This window comes from Harpegnathos saltator, unplaced genomic scaffold, assembly GCF_003227715.2.
Source record: "Harpegnathos saltator strain DR-91 unplaced genomic scaffold, Hsal_v8.6 scaffold184, whole genome shotgun sequence".
Classification (NCBI taxonomy): domain Eukaryota; kingdom Metazoa; phylum Arthropoda; class Insecta; order Hymenoptera; family Formicidae; genus Harpegnathos; species Harpegnathos saltator.
In genome coordinates this window covers 255,770-275,545 of record NW_020229966.1, presented here as the reverse complement: position 1 = coordinate 275,545, position 19,776 = coordinate 255,770, and the positions used below count along the sequence as shown (strand labels likewise).

Genomic DNA, 19,776 nt, shown 5'->3' with positions numbered 1-19,776 from the left:
ATTAATTAGCGCATCACAGCGGCTGCCGTTAACTACGACACCGGCGCATCTCACTAATTGACGCGTAAGACGTTGGCTTCATTAACTAATCGCGTCTGATGAATTAGAGAGATGTACCTCGACCAATAGGAAATTAATGAAATAACGAAGTGAAAAATTATACGCGTCAGGGAAATCTTTGCATTTTACGTTTACGTTACGGGGTATCTTCAATCATTCAATCTTCCTCAGTGTGTCAGGCTTTTCAACGAGCAAATGAAGATCAGAGCGCGGCAGTCTCGCTGACGTGTTAAAGAAGTTAACGTTAAAGACGCAGTTAAGCCGTACAAGTGAAACGGTGACGTGTATAAAGATAAGTGATCTTTGACGTCACAAAGACGAATGTTTCACGCGAAACGCGCGAGACTTGAATACGGGACGCTTCCGCGCGTCGGAAAGTAAGACAACGAGAAAGTAGAAGGCTGCTCGGGAGCGGTGCAGCTCGCGTCGCTGCCGTCGTAACGTAATTAACTCGTTTTATACTGGCGCTCGTAAGTCAGCCGACTGCCCCGCTAATATGAAAGTATCGCCATCTCTACGGGTATTAACTTCTAAACTTTCCCACGGGTGTGTGCGCGAGGATTTTAATTAAAGTATAATTAAACATCGTGGAAGTAATTGAATGAAACGGCAAATTTCTCGTATTTGAGTATTTATAGCGCGAGCTGTGTGCTACGTGTCAACCACGGCTCCCATATCGGTTTCTTGATTCTCTAAAAATCTCACAAGTTTGTTATTTCAAACGCGAAATCTCCGAATTCGTCGGAGGTCTTCTTTTCATTCGGAGACGCGAAAAGCACGGAACAATTATTACGCGCTACGTTTATCCCAATTTCAGTCGACTCGTAGGTCAGTTTTACACCGGCAACGACGCGTAGAGAAGCGTAGAGGATCGCTTATTGGTCCTCGTTTCATACGGTTTTTTCGTTAAAACCTCTCGCCGTACAATCAAACTTTTGACGTTATTTCGCGAGTCCCGCCGAAAGATATATCTATTCGACTTGAAATCGCGAGAGGGACGCGAACAATGTTCGCGGTACGAGGAAAGCAGAGAGAGAGAGAGAGAGAGAGAGAGAGAGAGAGAGAGAGAGAGAGGGGAGGGGGAGGGGGAGGAGAGGAGAAGAGAAGGATTTAGTATTCTCACGTAAAAGTTAAGGCACTAGGCCGACTCTTTTATGCTAATGTAATCTGAAAAGGAGGCCGCTGCTTCTCCATCAGCATTTATCGTTCTCATTGCAGAGAAATATTTCAGCTATCAGAAACACGTTCGGGCCTCATAATGCGGAGAAATTTCGAGCAATGTGTTCTCTGCGGGTGAGAGATATCGAAATTATTAGTTCAATAGCGTACAACTTAACCGATTATTTAGTGTAACACCGAAATATAACAAAAAAGATAGGAATAATCGGTAGAGAGTATATAATACGCTATAGTTAGCCGCGTGAAGAATACAATGAAAAGATTGATGACGATTCGCTAAGATCTCAATAGGTGGTCGGTTAGGTTGGGTTCAATGCAATACCGAAGAAGCAATTACGCGTCACCTAATGTCAATAGCTCCGAGCAGCATCCCAATAGGTTAGGTGAGCGCGCGAGCTCGTGACGCGACTTCGAAGCTGGTCACCTCTTGGAATCGTTAACTGCCAGCAGCACCCGGTTGAGGCACGAGCCTCAACGAAAAGGTCGAGCTTTTAGAGGGGCACCGCGTCGTAACTGCGCGCGATACTTGATACCCTTCGCTTCGTGTTCACGATTACCGATGTCTTTGATTTTGCTACGTCGTCAAAAGTTCCACTACGTCGCAGTCGGATAATGACGGAACGATACGTGAGACTGAGGATTTTCTCACTCGCGTTTCCGCATAGACACACGTACGGTTGCGACTCAATCCCGGTGTCTGTCTCACCTTCGCGATCTTTGACTCTTTTGAACGGGCTTGTAAGCACTTGCGAGTAACGTGACAGTTTGACGGTGTTTGAGCGTTCTAAGCTTTGGGACGTAGCAGGACCTACGTAAATACAGACGGAATAGGTCGGTATTACTTGGCGACACTTATTAAAGTCTTACCCTGCGACGTATCCTCTTCGTGGACGCTTCGCGAAGCGCAAACTACCTAACGGCACTAGCACTAAGAATTGGTGCGCAACGAGGACGCGAGACGCGATATATCGTTCGACTTGAATCGCCCTTGCGGCGATGCACCGTCACGACATGCTATTAATTCGGAGCGATATATTTCGGTGCGGCGTGAGCGTGAGCTCAGGGAGAGAGAGAGAGAGAGAGAGAGAGAGAGAGAGAGAGAGAGAGAGAGAGAGAGAGAGAGAGAGAGAGAAGGGACTGCACCATCGTTGCGATTTATTTGTCTTCGACCGATCTCTCTGCCCCGTTGCTTACCCATAGTGCCCCACCGTCAGTTTATTTCGCCGGGAGATCTAGCTCGTATGTCAAACTTTTTAATGATAGGAGCAAAAAATGACCTCTCGGCAAAATATAGGCAAAAAATAGCAAATAAGTTAGCAGATTATTTTCATACATAATTTATTGTGTTCCGATAATTTGCCCTAGATACAGCTTTAATATATTACCTCAGATAAAAAAGTTCGTCTGCGCTTGAGTGAGAATTATCGATGCTTCGACACTTTATATCGATTCTAAATAGCTGACAAATAAATATTTGCCGTGGAAATAAAAGTCGGTACTTTCTGTAGGTAACGTTTTTATGTTTTTGCTCGGGAAAATTACGCGCAAATGCGCGGGTAAAACTCGTTATCGTTAATAAAATAATTTCATGCGCGTATTAAAAGTTGATCGGATAATTTTTATTAGGCGATGCTTGCCAATACGGCGGCCGGGGCCGTGTGCATTAGTCGTGAGTAATCGAAACGCGAAATATGTCTGTGTCAGGTTTTGCGCTCACCCGTCAGACTCTGCATTTCATGGCGATAAATCGTTTTATATTCATTTCGACGCTTTTATACTCGTCCATATCGAAGCAGACGCGAATTTGTATTTACGCTACTCATGTATTTGGCCGGTGCGCTCGCATATGATTCGCGTATACTACAGATTTGTAAGTGAATATCCGATTTTAACGTTCGGATTATATTTGCTCGTGCGGTTGGCGTGTTGATTGAGAAACTTGACCGGTTTGAATCGCATATACATCGGCTATATCGGTTACGATTAATTATTCATTTCTCACGCACGTTCTAGAAACGTAGCCTTACGTTACATGAGTTCGCATTTCGAGAGACGATTTGCACGCAGGAATCCGCACCTGCTCGAACAGCAGTTCTCGCCGCGGCTAAATAAGCTACCAGGTTCTTATTCGTCAGCATTGTACGTCACGTTACAGACGAGTTGAGCAGACCGCGTTGATAGCTGAATCAATAGCGAAAATTTCATTTGCACGCTCGCTTAACACACGTCGGAACTTAGCTAGCACAGAGTTGGGAACGACATTTCGAAACGTTTGTGGAAAATCAGACGCGCGCGTGAATCACGCCCAATATTTCACAGCACATTTGTCCTTGTTCCTTCGCGGATTTTCGTCGATTTATTTAAATATGAGCACACTCGCGTGTGCTCGAGAGAGACGGAGAGTGTGAGAAAATGAGGGAAAAGGAAGTATCGACATTTCAAATATATTATTTCTCTCCGCAGTGCTTCTCTCTCTCTCTCTCTCTCTCTCTCTCTCTCTCTTTTTTCTTCTCTTTCTCTTTGTAACATGTGATTTACGCGAATACTTCGTTGTCATGCGAACAGTTCGAAATTCCGCGTGCTGATATTGTCGGCTATATTCGATAATTATCTTCCTTGTCTCTGGGTAGAACAGATTGCCGAGCGGCACTCGCGAACTTGCAGTGTTTTCGGCAAACTATGCGCGTAGAATGTTGCGGCAAGAGAGCGCGGAGTTATCGCGTTTAAATTTGTTATTGTCATAACTGTTAAGTAGAGCATAATATTCGAAGGCACTCGTCGTATACATAAAGAGCATCGCGATTTAAGCGAAAGCGCTTAAAGCGCTTAAGGCGAAAGAAAGGGAGAGGAGAAGGAGAGAGAGAGAGAGAGAGAGAGAGAGAGAGAGAGAGAGAGAGAGAGAGAGAGAGAAATTTGATAAAGCCAGACGATCGCGCGAATGATCGAAGAAGAATGCGGACACGGGCGGGAAACTGAACTCTGGATTGATGGAGCCGAAAAGCGGAGTGGTAAGACGCGCATTGTTGCATCATACATAGAAACACGCGTATGAATTCGCTGGAAAATATCACTCAGGAATTCAGAGGTAATCGCTCGTGTCCGACGTCAAGACGAAGAACATGCTCCGCACGATATCGATGGAGCAATTCACCACCATATTCACCGCGAGCTCGACGATCATCAATATGTCGACGTCCCTTCTATTCATATTGTGTGTTAATTGACGTTGGGTTACTCCGCTCATGTAATCGCTTCGCGAAAACGGATGGTGTGCACACAGCGATCCGTGGGGCAAACTCGGCGAGGCGGACGGGCGCGTCCTAAGTGCGACGTCGTATTTGTACGCGCTTAAAGCGGTCGGGCCATGTAATCGCGTTAATCTTTTACCGCCCAGACGACTTGCGCGACCGCGTCTTATGCGCAACTTGTCGTACCGCCACGAATCGCTCTATCGCTAGGGTCACGGCGGGTGCTAGAACGCAAGTTCGCAGGCGGCAAGGGGGCTGCAGCTAAAGTTGGCCAAGTTTAACGTGAAGGATGGAACATCACTCCGTCCGTGACTTTAGGAACGATAGCGGGAAAGCGAGGAGGTGAGAGAGGAAAAGAGAGCGAAGAAGGATGAAAAGAAGGGACAGAGAGAGAGAGGGGGGAGGGGGGGAGAGGGAGAGAGAGAGAGAGAGAGAAGATAGCTGCACCACAGCCGTTCTTCGAGCTCGGTTTTAATGAACTTTGCATAATGTTCGCGCCGCTTCTAGCAGTCCGCGCGTCTGCCATCAGTATACGAAGAGTACCCGGCGGCGGCGCGGAATATTTTTATTCGCTACGGTAAAGTATGCTTTAAAGCGTGGACGCACGGAAAGCGTAGAAAGAGAGAACAGGTAGTGGCACGGTAACGCGCCTACCGCCGCGCCGATGGTTTCTTTTAGAGGATAGCAACGTAGCCTGATAACGCAGCCGAATGAGCCGAGGGCCGACTCGGTCGCCCCTTACGCTGACGTATAACACGGTAAACACAGACACGATGATCTTGCAAGCGTGCTGCGCGGCCGTGGGCGTGGGACGCACGTCGTCGCGCGCGTTGAATTATTCAACATCGCATAATGAACGCATTGATTGCACGACGTCCTTTTGCTTTTGCTTCTGCTTTTGCTTTCGCTCGCCTGTTCGCTTTTGCCCGCCTGTATCGATCGCCTCTGCGTATCGCCAACAAAAAGTGGCTTGATATAATACTTCCACCGCCGCGCCGGGGCTCCGCCCGTACCGTTCATTTTGACTTTGCGCGGACTCGCGAGCCCGACTTGCGATTAGCACATTGATTTTTGCGAAGCGAGATGTTGTAACTTCGCCGCGAATCAGCTCGGTACACCGACCTCGCGTTATGCTCGTGCGGCACGGTAAAAGTATGTATCGCGCGCGCGTGCGCGCGCCGGTCGCCTTTGATTTCGTTAACGAAGCTGTTCCGAGGCAATTAACAACTAGCGAAACGTGTGTCGTCGCGTGTCGTACACGCGAGAGTTGCTCGTCGCGTTCCTGCGCTGCGCAGTTGTACAGGTGTTATGCTAATGCTCGAATTTGCATTCGCCGTAATGTACGAGTGTCACGCGAATAGCATTTGACAGCGCGCCGTCATGTTAGGCGATCAAATAAATGCAACAATTTATTGCTCGCGATTGTTTCTACGATGATGGACGGCTCTGAGCCCGACGATCAGTAAACGTATGCGACGCGCGAGGGCGCGATCTTCGATGTGAAATGCACGTGTATACGCTACGTGTTCCCTTTATAAACGTTATTATGAGCTCGTACTCTCTTCGGTGTACCACGCGATGCGTGTTACACCGATTTACGTGTCACGGATTTACCGTCGTCGTTACGCTCGAGTGTGCCCGCTGATATGACGAATTGCACGTCGAGCGACGCGGCAACAACGAGACACTGCCTGGCCGCAATAACGCCTGGCGTGTCCGCGGCGAAATTTGGCCATCGTGCGAGAAAATGAAGAACGGGGCGTGTAGGAGGCGTCTCTCTCTCTCTCTCTCTCGTCGTCTCTTCGCAGGAAAGATTTCCACTGGTGCGCGCGCGTGCGCGAGGGCGCACGCGAATACGGGGTATAAATCATGCCTTTTTACCCGTGCCTTTACCTGGAAGCCGTGATATAGCGATCTAATATATTTAATGCGCATTACGGTGTGCCATTCAATGTGCCCGTAATGTAGCGTAATGTAATACATCTACTACGTAATGTACCTTAGCAGCCAGTGCGAGGACAATAAGGGCAGCGGGCAGCGACTCTGGTGTAATCTTGCAGCTTTCGCTCAGGTAGGATAATAGTTTTCGAAAAAAAGCTCTTTCTGTTCCCTCACAGAAGAGAAGCGGCGGCGGCGGCGGCGACGGCGCCCCGGGCTTTACGTCAATAACGTACAGTTGACCCCGGTGCACCCGCTACGTCATTACAAGATCCGTCGGCTGCGACGCGCCAATTTCTCCGCACTCGCCGCCGGCCGCAGTCGTGCGCGATCGCGCAATACACCGTGCCGCGCGCCCGCCGAGTTTGCAGATTGTCACACCCGCGCGCGCGTTGGAACTTCCGAGCTCCTTTCACGTGGATAAATGCGCCAGGTAGATTTCGCGGCAACGGTTGGTCGCAACGTTAATATCTGAGAGAGGTGGCGGTGTGTGCCTCGCTCTTTCCTAAAAGCGAGCGCGCATCGAGTGAAGGGAATTTTTTTCCCCTTTTTTACAAGAAGCTTCGTTTTTACGGGGCGTCTCTCCCGTGCACCGTGCGGCACATTTTTTGCATTTGTATTTATTACAGTCGTAAAGTACTTTGTTGGAGAAATGTTGGCGCGGCGACGTGCGAATGCGCGCCGGTTTCCGCCATTCGGGACACCGTGGGATAACGTAGTGTCGAGATGCTATTTACACTTATCGCGCATCGTAACGCCGAAAGCTCGCTATTTATGTCGCGGATTTAGGGACCGAGAAGCGTCGATCAAGATCACATCAGCTCCGTTCCGTTCCTTTCCACCTGTTCGTGGTATTTGGCGAAAATTGGATCCAGAACATGTGCTGTTTATGTGGGTTGGAAAGTCATCGTCTTTCACGTAAGCTCTCATTCTCGCGGGAAGGAAATTCGGGGGGTTAGCGTTATCGCGCAGAACGATCACCTCGGGTCTCTCTTCCTACGCCGGGAAGATCACGCGCGAATTTCACTGAAAATTTACCCTTAATTTCGCGACAATTTAACGTCGCATAAATAAATCGATAAACGGGCGGATTCGGCCGGCAGATGTCGACTGCAACGGCACGCGGAACAGTTAATTTCGGAGAAAACAGGGTTAAATCGCGAGCGCCAAAAAGAAAGAAGGCAAAACGCGTCCCGATATCTCGCGAAACTCTCGTATTTTGCCGTCGTTTCGCGATGCGTACATGTAAACAGCGACTAAATAAATAAATAAATATAAATGTGTCCGAGTTTAGACGGAATTTCGCAGTCGGGACACAGTGCGACGCGCACCGTGTAACCCAACGTATCCATATTTTCATACGCCAATTTCCCTCGACTCTGCTTTACCCAAACACATCGTATATTTGTGAAAACTATCACCACGGACGTGAAACTGTGTGATATGTGATAATTGATTTAGTCGTTTATCCTTATAGGAAAATCGTGAAACTGTATAAAACACGGCAGAGGACTATTCGAAACGATCGTTTCAGAGGAGCTTCACACGCGTATAATTGTCAGTGTGAATTTTTTTTACGCTTATCGTTCGACTTTCTCGTCTCTCTGCTCGTCGGATATCGCGACTACATTATCTCCTTAAAATGACGTGACGGCTACTTCGACGGCTTTTACCGTAACCGATATCGCTGCCCTGGGCATGTTTGTGATATCTCGACAAGTCATATCGCTCTTGAAAAGAAAAGAAACGCACGGTCCGTTCCCCTAGGACTGCAAACTTTTTTCCCCTTCCGTCCCCGCCGTTCCCGCGACTGTATAGAGCATGAGTTTCATTATTACACAGATGTTATTCGTATATACATATGGCATGTTTCACGGAATGGAAAATATTATGCATAGGGGAGGATGTACTATAAATAAAGCGTGTTCCTTTATCGAGATCGTAAGGGTGGAACTTCGACATTCAGCAGGATATTCGCCGCCCCTCGAAACGAGAACACCGACTATTTGGCCGACCTCGGCGCGGAATTCTTTTTTTCCTACATTTTTTTTCTATTTATTCACCATCTAGCGTATTCGCGTGAATTAAATTTCGCGGGCATGGCGAATAAAAGTAGAAAAATATGCATGTAAAAGTTGAACAATAAATACCGGATATATTTATGGCCGAATAGTCAAAAATATCATTTCGCGGACGTGCTCTTCAGCATAAATATTCAAGCGATCGATTTTACTTTGAAATATTACATTTTTTAACTGGTCCGTGTCTCGAAATTTTTCGCATCGCAGCCTGCGAAATAGCCGGGCGCGCGCGTCGCGTCGCGTCGCGTCGCGTCCTGTGGGAGGCGCTCGCATTCCGACACTCGCGCGAAACTTTTACGCCTCGGCGGTGAGTGCACGTGTCTCTCTTATCGAATCGAAAGGGTCGCAGGCTTAACGAGATTCGCGCGCGAACGTTGTTTACCGACCCGTCGTGATCGCGACGATTGTAGCCGTTGCGAGGAACGGCCGTTCCTCTCTTCTACCTACCGGGCGCTTTCGTGCTAATTAGGTTTGGAAATTGTAGTCCTTTGCTAACGGCTCTTTTTACGACTCAGCAACGACGCCGCTCCCTTTGGTCAACGCACATTACGCCGTGTAAGCCGTTTAGTCGTTAAACAGCCGTTAACCCCGGCGTTCAATTTAAATATTGGACGGTGAAACCGACAGTCGATACACATTGGCTGTGATCGCAGAGTTCGCAAATGATATCGAGCAGGGTCGCTGCTCGATACACGCGCGCACATATCGGTCATGTTCCGCAGACGAAGCTCGCGAGCGTCTGAAAAGAATGCAGCGAGTCGATTTTTCGTCGGATAAATTTTCATGGAACTCAAACCGCGTCAATTCTCGTTTTCCGTTAAGCAAACCCGCCTGTCTCGAGAGAAACGCTCTTTTAGCGCAGGTTTATTTGTTAAAATGTTGAAACCGTCACCTGCGGTGGAATCGACGTCGCTCCGTCCGTCGGGGACGTTCACCCGCAAATTTCGTCACGAGTTATTTCGCCGAATTTCTATGGCTCGTCAGTCGCGCGGATATACTGATAATGAAAGCGACGATCAAAGCTGCACAAAGAGTCCTTACTCGGCCCCCGCCTCGAGCATTCGTGCAAATTGGATTGTGAAACCGTGGTATTTACGAACAACGAGACGAATGAATCGGTCGGTAAAGCCGTTCGAACGTATTTCGCTATTATGTGGCTTGCACGCGCCACGAACTGGTAGAAGGAATCTTCCTGATCTTGTTAAGAGCTTAAATATCGAATTGCCGCTCGAGTCTCCCGCGTTCTGATTCACGCCGCGAAAACTACAACGCGCGCAAGCACGTTTTTTCTTCCTTCGTTCCTCCGATCTGATGTAGGCTGAATCTACGTATCTCGGGAGGATGAAAAAGATACCTTAATTAGGAATATAAATTAGCTTAAAAATTGCAAGACGTAAATAATAAGCGCTTCTGGATATAGTTGATAGTTGACGGCAATTCTCGTTTCTGCGAGGCGTAGAGATGGTGCGCTCGAGGGAAGCGAGTGAAAATTAGAATTAATGACCGCGTCGCGGAACGGGGCCGATGGAATTGAAAGAATAGGAAATAATCGGAAATACGGAGAGGAAGAGCGACGGGTGGCGGCGAGATGGTGATATTTGAATGATAGGTGGACCGGCGCGATTTGCGATCAAGAACGGCAAATTTAGGCGAGACATAATCCCTCTGGATTACAGCTTCTTCTCTGCGCGCGCGAGTGGGACATTAGCACGCGCGGAAAAATTGCTTTCCCGTCGCCGCGTCTCCGAGTGATTTATTCGCGAAAGGAAGAAGAAAAAGCGGCAGACGCGACACCGCGATCCAGCTGTCCCTCTTCGTCATATCCACGTAACGCAAACGCGTCCCTCTTTCACGTCTATTTCTTCTTCTGACTTTTTTACCTTTCTCTCCCTCTCTCTCTCTCTCTCTCTCTCTCTCTCTCTCTCTCTCCTTCGCTCCTCCGACTTTGTTCTTAAATAATTCAAATTATTATGATTAAACTAGTTGTTAGTCTCATTCTCTCCATCTCTCTCTCTCTCTCACGCTTTAATCTGCTTTAATTTTTCGGTGCCATGCTAAATTATATCTGCTTCCGTTCACGTGAAGAAAATTAAGAAAGTGTCGTGACTCGTCGCTTACCGTGGGACGTATATATTTTTTCATTTCCGTGCGACACCCCGAGGTTTCTCTTCATCTCATCACAGTTCAGAGGAGCTCGTCGTAGTTTCGAAACTTTACATAATAGCTCGCGTGAGTAAAAACGTCCAACGAGCGTATGCGCTGCTACTACTTGGAGAGTCGAGAGGATTTTATTTCTACTTGAAGTACATTGAATCGTAAATCCACACTAATTTCAAATATTTATGTCCATACGCGTGTCAAATGTTGTTGTCGCCGGCGTTGCGCAGCAAGCAATGATAAGCAAGAAATGATATTCGCTATCCCCGCATGAATAATTTATCGCCGCTATTTGTACGTATATTGAGTCGTTATTTCATAGCCGCGGATTAAATTCGTCGAAAAGGCGAAGTGATGGCTCGACGGTTATGAAAGCGCAATGCGTTGTATCGACAGGCGTTATATCACGATTCATTGTGATTTCGTGGTGACGCATTGCTCTCCCGTCGTCGCGATACGATTACACACTCTCGAGCGAGGAGGACTCTCCTCTCGGAACTTGGCGCGAGCGCGAGTTGCGCGAGGATTCTGCACGACGTTTGACGGCTGTACGGCGCGTCGTAATTTGCATCATATAAGATGAGCCTAACTGGACCAAAGGCGGCTCAATATAACGCGCGTTTTACATCTAGCGCTCTGGGGCGTTCGTTAGAATATTCAAAGGAAGATAATAAACTCTGGTCTGGTCCGTTGTAATTACGCCCAGCGGGCACAGCGGCGGCGGTTATCGGCATCGCGTAGCGTTGTTGGGTTTTAAATAGCTAGCCCGCTACAAAGCAACCCAGCCTCGTGGTACGATGCCTTGTCTGTAGCACGGCGATAACGAAGGCAATGAAGATGCTGTGAAAAAGCCAAAAGGTTGGCGGCATTCGCACGCGCGCGTGCGCTTGTTTTAATAACACTCGGATCAATGCGCCTCGGACAAAGCGGGCCTCGCGACTTTGCGCTTGTCCGCGAGTGTTTGACACCGGGATATTCGGGAATTACCGTGAGTTCGGATCGGAGTCGAAGTCCGAGTCCGAGTGTTGCCCGAGGCTGCTGCTGTATTCGATCCGCCGTTTGTTAGGGTTTCGGAAAGAGTCGGAGGTGAAGCGATAAGGTGGGACGCTTGGCGATAAGGCGAGGGTTTATTCGCGCCTCGTGAGTATATACTCGTGAGTAAGATTCTAGAGAAACGTGTAATGTATCGCATGGTAAAAAAGGCAAAGTAATTGTCATGTTTCGACGAGGTAGACAGTGCAGTCTCGCAAAATAACAATTTCATACATTTTTTGTGTAGAAGGTGTAGGAAGGGATGATTCGTTCGTGATGGAGGTTTAGGCTCGCTCGCTTGCGCCTTGTTGCTGTTTTATTTTATTTCGCAGTCTCTCACATATCGAATACTTAGGGGAGTATACCTCACGTAAAGAAGAAATAGAATCCCGAGACGAACGATATCTATTCTATTTGCGTATCTCCCAGCAAGAGAAGGGGTCGCGCAGAGCTTAGGTAAAGATTTCAACTCTGATACGACGGTACACACGTGGGCAAGTTCGTGTCTGTCTCTATCTGTTGAATCAAACTTTGGACCCGGACGCGTCTGTAGTGATGATGCAATTGCGAGTCTATCGCGCAAGGAAGTTGACACCTGTTTGCGAAAATCATGAGAAGTCAGGACCGGTTTAAAAGCGACGCGCCGCGGGTCGGAAGTAGACGAAGCGTCCCACAGCGCGATAAATAAATTACAAGGATACGCCCCATGAAAGGAATAAGAAAAATGTCGAGGGAAGGACCGGCGGCAGAAGGAAAGCTCGATGCGAGGGGATGGGGCGGAAGCATTCGCTCGCTCGGTTTTCTTTCCTGCGGGTCTTTAGCCGCGATTATGAAAAAGAAACACACCGTCTGCCGGGGACCGAGAACGACCGAGCAAGGCCGCCGGCGGGAGGATTCTTAGGGATTGATTAAAATCTCGACGTGCTGATTTTAAAGATCGAGTTAAGTTTAACCGCTTCAATTTTCGAGTGACAAGATTACTTTTATCGGCGTGCGCGCAATTAGCGCGCCCCGTGTTGAATTAAAATGAGACTTCTCACTGTGTGAAGTTGGTCCCGCCAATTTTGTATTTTTTCGAATTGTGCTGCATTGTGCTACGTGTATGCCGCAATATTGTGCCGCAATCCGCAACTTTGTAACTCAAAGTGTACTCGAAAGAATTTGGAGAAACTAAATTTTTTATAGTCCCGCACTTTTCGAATTTTGAGTTTTCCTTTGTCGTGCCGCTACGTTTGCGCTATGTTTGCGCTATGTTTGCACTGATAACTTCAATAATATTTGAGAGAAAAAATAATTCACATTAAAATATTCCGAGCGTGCGACAGTATTTTGAGCAGCGACGACGGTTGCGGCGGGACAGACATCTACTAGGATAATTGACCTTTTACGACGATAATGCTTTTACGACGTTACGCTGTCTCGCGGATCGATACAAGCGTCGTTACTCTTACGACATTACGGGCTGAAATAAAACAAGGCGTGATTATCGTTATCGAGAGTCGCGACACACATTTCGGGATCGTTAACGTCATCAGATAAATATTGTACGCTGGTTATAACAGCGCGGAAACGCAGGTGTCGCAGGTGAAGTTGCGCAAAAGATGAGAGGGACGAGGATAGAGAGACAAACGGGATAGAGAAAGGGAGACGCGAATGCGTTGAATGCGAGAAAATACGAACTTGGAGAGCGACCGTTAGGAAGTCGTTTTTTAGCCACATTGAATTTACGCTGTTATTAGCAACCTTTCAAATCCCAGTTAAATCCACGCATGGTCGCGATAGACGGCGCGCATTTTTGCAAGACCGAATTACACCGCCTGCATGCGCGTACACTGCGACATGCGCTCTCGCCCTGTGACGAATTTATACGCGAATATGCGGGTATAACCCCTTTTTCGTTCGCGGACCCGAAAAATTGTGTCCCATTTCATCGGTACAGCGCGTAATATCAGCTAACAAACTGATTGAGTTTGTTGGCTCCTGTGTAGCGAGAGAGAATGTTTTTGTTCTGTTTGCTTCATCATAACATTCATCATAACATTCATACATACATCTACATCGTGCGCGGAGTAAAAAACAAGCAACGAACCGTTAAACATCGACAGCCGACAAGTAGGAATTAAAAGATAAGGCGAAAGATTACGTTTTCTCGAAACTTCACCTTGTACTACGCCGCCGCCCGCAGTGAGAGGGAAGGGAAAGGCTCTTTCTTTCGCATCGAACTTACTCCCGCGTGTCTAGTCGTGTACGTGTTTAGTGTTCTCAGCCCGAGATAAGGACACGCGAAAGAAAAGAAAAAAAGACAAGCTCATACTGGCGCGTGTAAGTCTATTCGCTTCGCCGATGGGCGATCTCTAATGGGGAAAAGAGGAGTATCGCACGGCCAGAAAAGTTAAATCCTCCTTGGAGAGGAGACGTTTTGTTGGGCAAAAAAGCAGCGCGCGAACACGAGCGAGGTGATCGGGTTGGGCGAAGAGAGACGTGCGCGCAGGGTCGAAGGTGCTGCGGTTGTGTGTGGTAACGGGTCTTCGACCTCCGTGGCCGTTCCACGTCGAGCGTGGAATTAGGCACTTTTCCAGAAAAGTACTTGATCCGGCTGCGCGAGTTTAGAGCGCCAGCTAATTACCACGGCGCTCGCGCCTCTCTTTCTCCTTCCCTTCTTCTTCTCCCTCTCTTTTTTTCTCTCTCTCTCTCTCTCTCTCTCTCTCTCTCTCTTTTGCCGCCCTTCATTCTCTTTCTGTCTCTTCCGCTTTATTTTCTTTCTCGCGCACCGCCCTCTTCCACCGGGGAGGGCTGGCTCGCCACATGCTTTCCCTTCGGATCGTTCTCGCGCCGGTTGTCCTCGTTTTCGGTCCCGCACATTTGGACTTTAGGATTCGGCCGATCCGCGCGACGGGGGGGCTTTGTGCCGTCGCGTAGTCGATACCATGAGCGGCTTGTACGAGAACATGTTTCTTTTGACGAGACCGCAGGAGATTGGACGCCGGCAGCCGGAGATAAATACGAGAGTCTGCCGCGCTGTCTGCGTTTACCAGCGTCGCCAGTGCGCTTCCGAGGCACTTAACGGGATAATTAAATTTCTTTTTGAAATCCTACCACGCGAGTAAGACCGCGCGCCGGTGACAAAGGAGCCACAGCGTGGCCGCGGAAGGGAAGCGAGATATAATAATAAACAAGCACAATTTCTGCGCCGCAGTACTCCTCGTACTTCCTCGCGATGTAATAACGCGATCGTTGGAGGATCGTTGGACGATCGCAAAAATGAATACGGGACAGATACGTGCGCCGTTACCTGTTTAGAAGCAGGGGTTCGCGCTATCCGCTTTTAAATTGCATTATTAAATCTCCGCCATGAATAAATCCGTTCTCTCAGGATATCGTAAGGTTATCAAATCTCTGCGGATCTCCTTCCAGGCCAGCGCGCTTCTTGAAACATTCAGTGACAAAGTTACCAAACAGTATTCAAGTTAAACTGCCAAATAATTAAACTTATTGTCAGCGACGTGGTCCCGGAATGGGCTTTCGCAATATCATTTGTCATAGAAATCGTCGGCGAATTCTCTCCCTCTCTCTCTCTCTCTCTCTTTCTCTAACTTTAACTCTAACTCTAACTCCCTCTCTTTTTCTAACAAGAACACTGCGGAAACAAGAGAGTCGCATAATGATCGCACTTTGATCAAACGATCGCATGTTAGAGCTTTAAGGGAATCACGTGGTCTACGGGCGTTTTCGCTAAATCTTCTCAAGCCTCTCCTCTCACATTTGACAATTCGGATATAAAAAAATGGTATCATCTTGCGAGATAGAGCGCGGCTCGCGCCACTGCGATCGTCGGCAGAACATTAGAGAGACGCGCTCTGAAAGCTAAACTGATTGACAAATTCGAAACACGCGCTCGAAATTGATATTCACTCGAGGGAGAAGAGAGATAAGCGCCACAATCAAAGCGATGCGCGTCTTAATGTGTAAGATATCGCGGCGGCGTTATAATTGAACGTTATAACAACTCGCCGTGCCAATCGCGTTATCTCTGTGGGTCTGTGGGTGGTGCGTTGGTATGCGCGCTGTGCAGCGGCGCTATAATAAGAATAAGAAGATAACTCGCGGGAAATAAGATTCGTCCCGTGCGCTCACGACCAATGCACAAAGTACACCGTCCACTCGCGCGCGATTCAATTATCGTATGCACGGCCGAATGCACGCCGTTACTCGCCTCCTCCGTAAACGCGAGACGACGACTCGAGCGTTGCTCGGGAGCTTTTAGCGGTCACAGTCCAGGTTTTACAAGTCCGTGATCGCCGTTGAAAAATTGATTATTATTTCCTTTGTTCGCTGAAACATAGATGACGGCGCGACGTCGTGCGGTTTGCAGATCGATACGCGGTGGTGGGCGCGGCGGCTATCTACGTAATACACCACCGCCAACTCTACCAGATCGCGCAGCACTTTGTTCCGCGCGCGGTTTGTTGCCGACCTGACCTGAAGAGTACCCTCTATCTGCGCTGTAAAAGCTCCGCGCAAAATTGAGAAAGCGAGTAAAGCGGCGAATCGGTGGAAGCACGGAAACAAATTAGAGATTCGAGACGTGCGAAGGGCGTGCGAAGGGATTCCAGCCGCGCGTCGCTTTGTTGCCGTTGCCAAAGCGGTCCGGCGACCAAGTGAGTCCAGTGAGAAGGAATGCCGCCGAGAATGCCGGCCGGTAATATCCGCTCTCGCGCACGTGGCGCGATACCGCGATACCCTTTATTCTCATCGTTTATTAAAGTCGTAATTAACTCCGGAGTGTCCCGGTTAAGCTGTACTTCTCTCGCAAATTGCCACGGTCGAGCGTGCATGCTAGTGCAGATACACACCGTTCGTTGCGTATGCCGCAACACTCACGGCGGAATCCTTTCTAATCCTTTCTGCCATTTTATTCGCGCATGCCGCACCAGCCGCTTTCCGAACGCCGAGAAATTCTTGCCACCGCGCGCTTCCGAATACGATATCAGCGCGACGCGCTTTTTGTCGCGTCGCGTCGCGTCGGATATTCCTCGTCGCGCGAGAAATAATATCCGCCGGCCGGACGGCCGCGCAGCGTGCGCACTGACGGAATCGGGGATCGACCTTGCAGAAAGCGCCGACCTCGTCCTCGTCCGAGGACTATCGATTACGACGATGTGTGTCGTAAAGGATCGATCATAGCCATCATAGCGGAATCTCGGTGTCGATTTGAGCCGACACGGTTCGACGCGATTCCGCTTAGTGTCTCCGCGTTGGCACACGGCGAACACGCTTTGATTTCAGCCACTCCCGCCTCAGCTCTCCCCCGCGCGTCTTCCAACCCTCGCTCCAAGTTTCGCGGGGAAGAAAGGAAAGCCGCGCGGAGAAGCGCACCTAACACGGCTCGGCGACATCGGGGACAGAAACGCGAAATTCGAGGAGGACGCTCCGGGTATTCCGGTCACGTGTCGGACAACCGACGGCGCGGTTCTATCCAGTCTCGCTGAAGCATTGTCTCTCTCAATTCCCTTCTTCACGAGGAGAGGGTTCTCGAATCACCCTGCGTTCTCTCGAGCGTCACCAAAAGACGTCTCTCTCTCTCTCTCTCCCTCTCTCTGTCTTTCCTTCTTTTCTTTCTCCCCCTTTCTTTCGGTATCTCTCGTTTTCTCTCTCGATCCATCTCTCTTTCTTCGTATTGTCTTCCAGCCACGTTGACTCTCTCCTCGCGAATTCTTGTTTCGTTCCGATAAGCGAGCCCGTTGACACGCACGGTTTCGCACGATGGGATCCGCGCTCCCCCCCCCCCATGTGTACTGCAAAGGGAATGGCGCGTGGCGCGTCGTCCGGCGTCGACGCTTTGTTACATTGTTGAAAGCTAGGATGCCCGTGGAATTTTCTATTGTGAGAGTTTTGTTTACCGTGAAGAATCCCGTGCCAAAAGGCCATTACATTGATGTAGCGCGAAAACACTACCCTTGCCGAAACATTGTCTAACGTAGCTTCCTCCCGAAGGGAGGATTGCTGCGCTCGAGAATTCTTAGAGTGCACTCGCGAGCTCCCACGACATCAAGAGGGAACCTGTGTCTTCGTTAGACTGTTAGATTTCTGCTTCGAATCGATCTCCCGCTGGCGTCGTTTCCAATCGACGGGCATCGATAGAGAACTTCATTCACCAAAGATCACGTTCGAAACAAAAAAGAGAAGAAAAAGCTCGTTCCGAATGAAGGAGAGCGCTGCTTGCTGACGGCGGCCGACATTGATATCGCGCATAGACTTGAAAACCCAATAAACTCCTATTCAGACGATTCGTCTCCCCTTCTTCCCCGCATCTCCCCGCGGGGCTAGTTAGATCGGCGCGCGAAATAAACAACTCGCTCGTTTTCATCGGCGGATCCGCGTCGGCCGCCGCGAGAAGAGTACGCGGAAGCTTCCGGACTCGTAGTTTCCACTTGGAGGAATATCAGGCGGTCGATCTCACCCTTAATTACGAGTCATTGTCCCGGGGGAGGGGGGAGCACCACGGGAGTCCGAGTTCTGAGAAACTTGTTCGATCGGCTCGCAGCTGCGAGCACGCGTCGTTCGGTCGCAAAGCTACCCGAGTGTACGAAGAGAGCTGCCTCTTGAGTTGCTCAGGCTTAATGGAACTTCTACTTCGACGCTACAACGCCGCCAATGCTGCCGTCGCGCCGCCGATGTGGCTGCCTTCCTATCTCCCAATTGATTCCACTCACGCGTCCCTCCGACGTAGCTCTCTCACTGATAGCTCTAACTACCCGAGGAAAAAAGGAGAAGTCGATCCCTGCTTATCGTTCGTCCTCGCCACCTTGCGGTTTTATCGTGAGTTCTCACAATCAGACGGCAATTTTATTATCGGAGTCGAAGGAGGGTCCTCGCTGCGCCCGGGAGACCTCAACCGGGAGATCGAGACTAATCGCATTATAGGCCGGAGTCAAGAGACTCGGACCAAGTGGTGACCGATGAAAGTAACAAAAGTAATCATCATGCACCGCGTATACTCGCGATTACGCGGATGATATATATTCGGGCTCGTGGATGAAAGGAAGGAGTGAAAGGCAGCGTAGTAGGGTGGGTGGTTAGGGCACGTCGATGAGTATCCGTACGTCCGGTATCTGCTCGTGCCGAGCTCGTCAGAGACAAAATGTCCTTTGCCGTTACGAGAAACAGGGGAGAAATATTGAGGAGGGAAAAATAAAAGAATGGTCTCTCTCTCTCTCTCGTTACATGCGTAATGAACGTATAATAATGTTCTCATGTACCCTCGCTGCTCGCGAAATCCCTTGCGCGGATGTCCGCAATTACCCGCCGAGAGAAACGGCTGAAGGTGCGGTGTGTCTTAATCAAGAAAAAAAGTAAAACGATTCGCGAGTCCGCATCGCGAGAATTATGGTCGAGACGCTTTTGGAACTTCCAGTTGATTCCACTCACGTGCCGTTCCTTACTGGCTTATAGAGACCTTTATATCTACTCGAGGAATAGAAGGAGAAGATGATGAAGATGAAGATGAAGATGACTTCGGTGTGTATCGGTAGTATTTCCTCGTGTACGTATCGCGATCGATTAAAGCGCTCGAGTTAACCGTTTAACGATGGATCGCGGCCTGATTCTCGGGCAATTCTCCATGAGGGATGAGCTCGCGATAATGGCGACGGCGAGACGGAGGACACAACGCGCGGTCTCTCTCGCTGCGGGGGAATCGCGAAATTTAATGGGGCCGGCATCGTTTAATCCTTTCGCGCGGTAGCTTATCAAAGCACGAATCGCTCGCGGCTGCATGTCGCGTGCGTTGAACGATGGAGAGAGTTTCCGCCGGGCACGGACCACCGGGCGTTAGCGTTGCGCCTAATGGAACTCGAGGCTCAGCATTTATAGCGCGACCTCTCGTCCTATCCCTGTCGATCGATTTTACTCACGCGCTATACCAGAACAGATTGCATGCTCCCATCCCGTCTATCTAGACAGGTGCGACAAAAAAACCGTCCAACCGGCTCGGTTGGTCGTTCGTTCGTTTATTCGTGCGTGCGTGCGTGCGTGCGTGCGTGCGTGCGTGCGTGCGTGCGTGCGTGCGTGCGTTGCGCGTT

The 19,776-nt window shown here is 49.3% G+C and overlaps 1 protein-coding gene across 3 annotated transcripts in view; it reads right to left on the bottom strand.

Moving 5' to 3' along the window:
- LOC105183181 (obscurin) overlaps positions 1-19,776 on the bottom strand; it is a 148,255-nt gene that overhangs the window by 33,240 nt on the left and 95,239 nt on the right. The window lies entirely within an intron of this gene.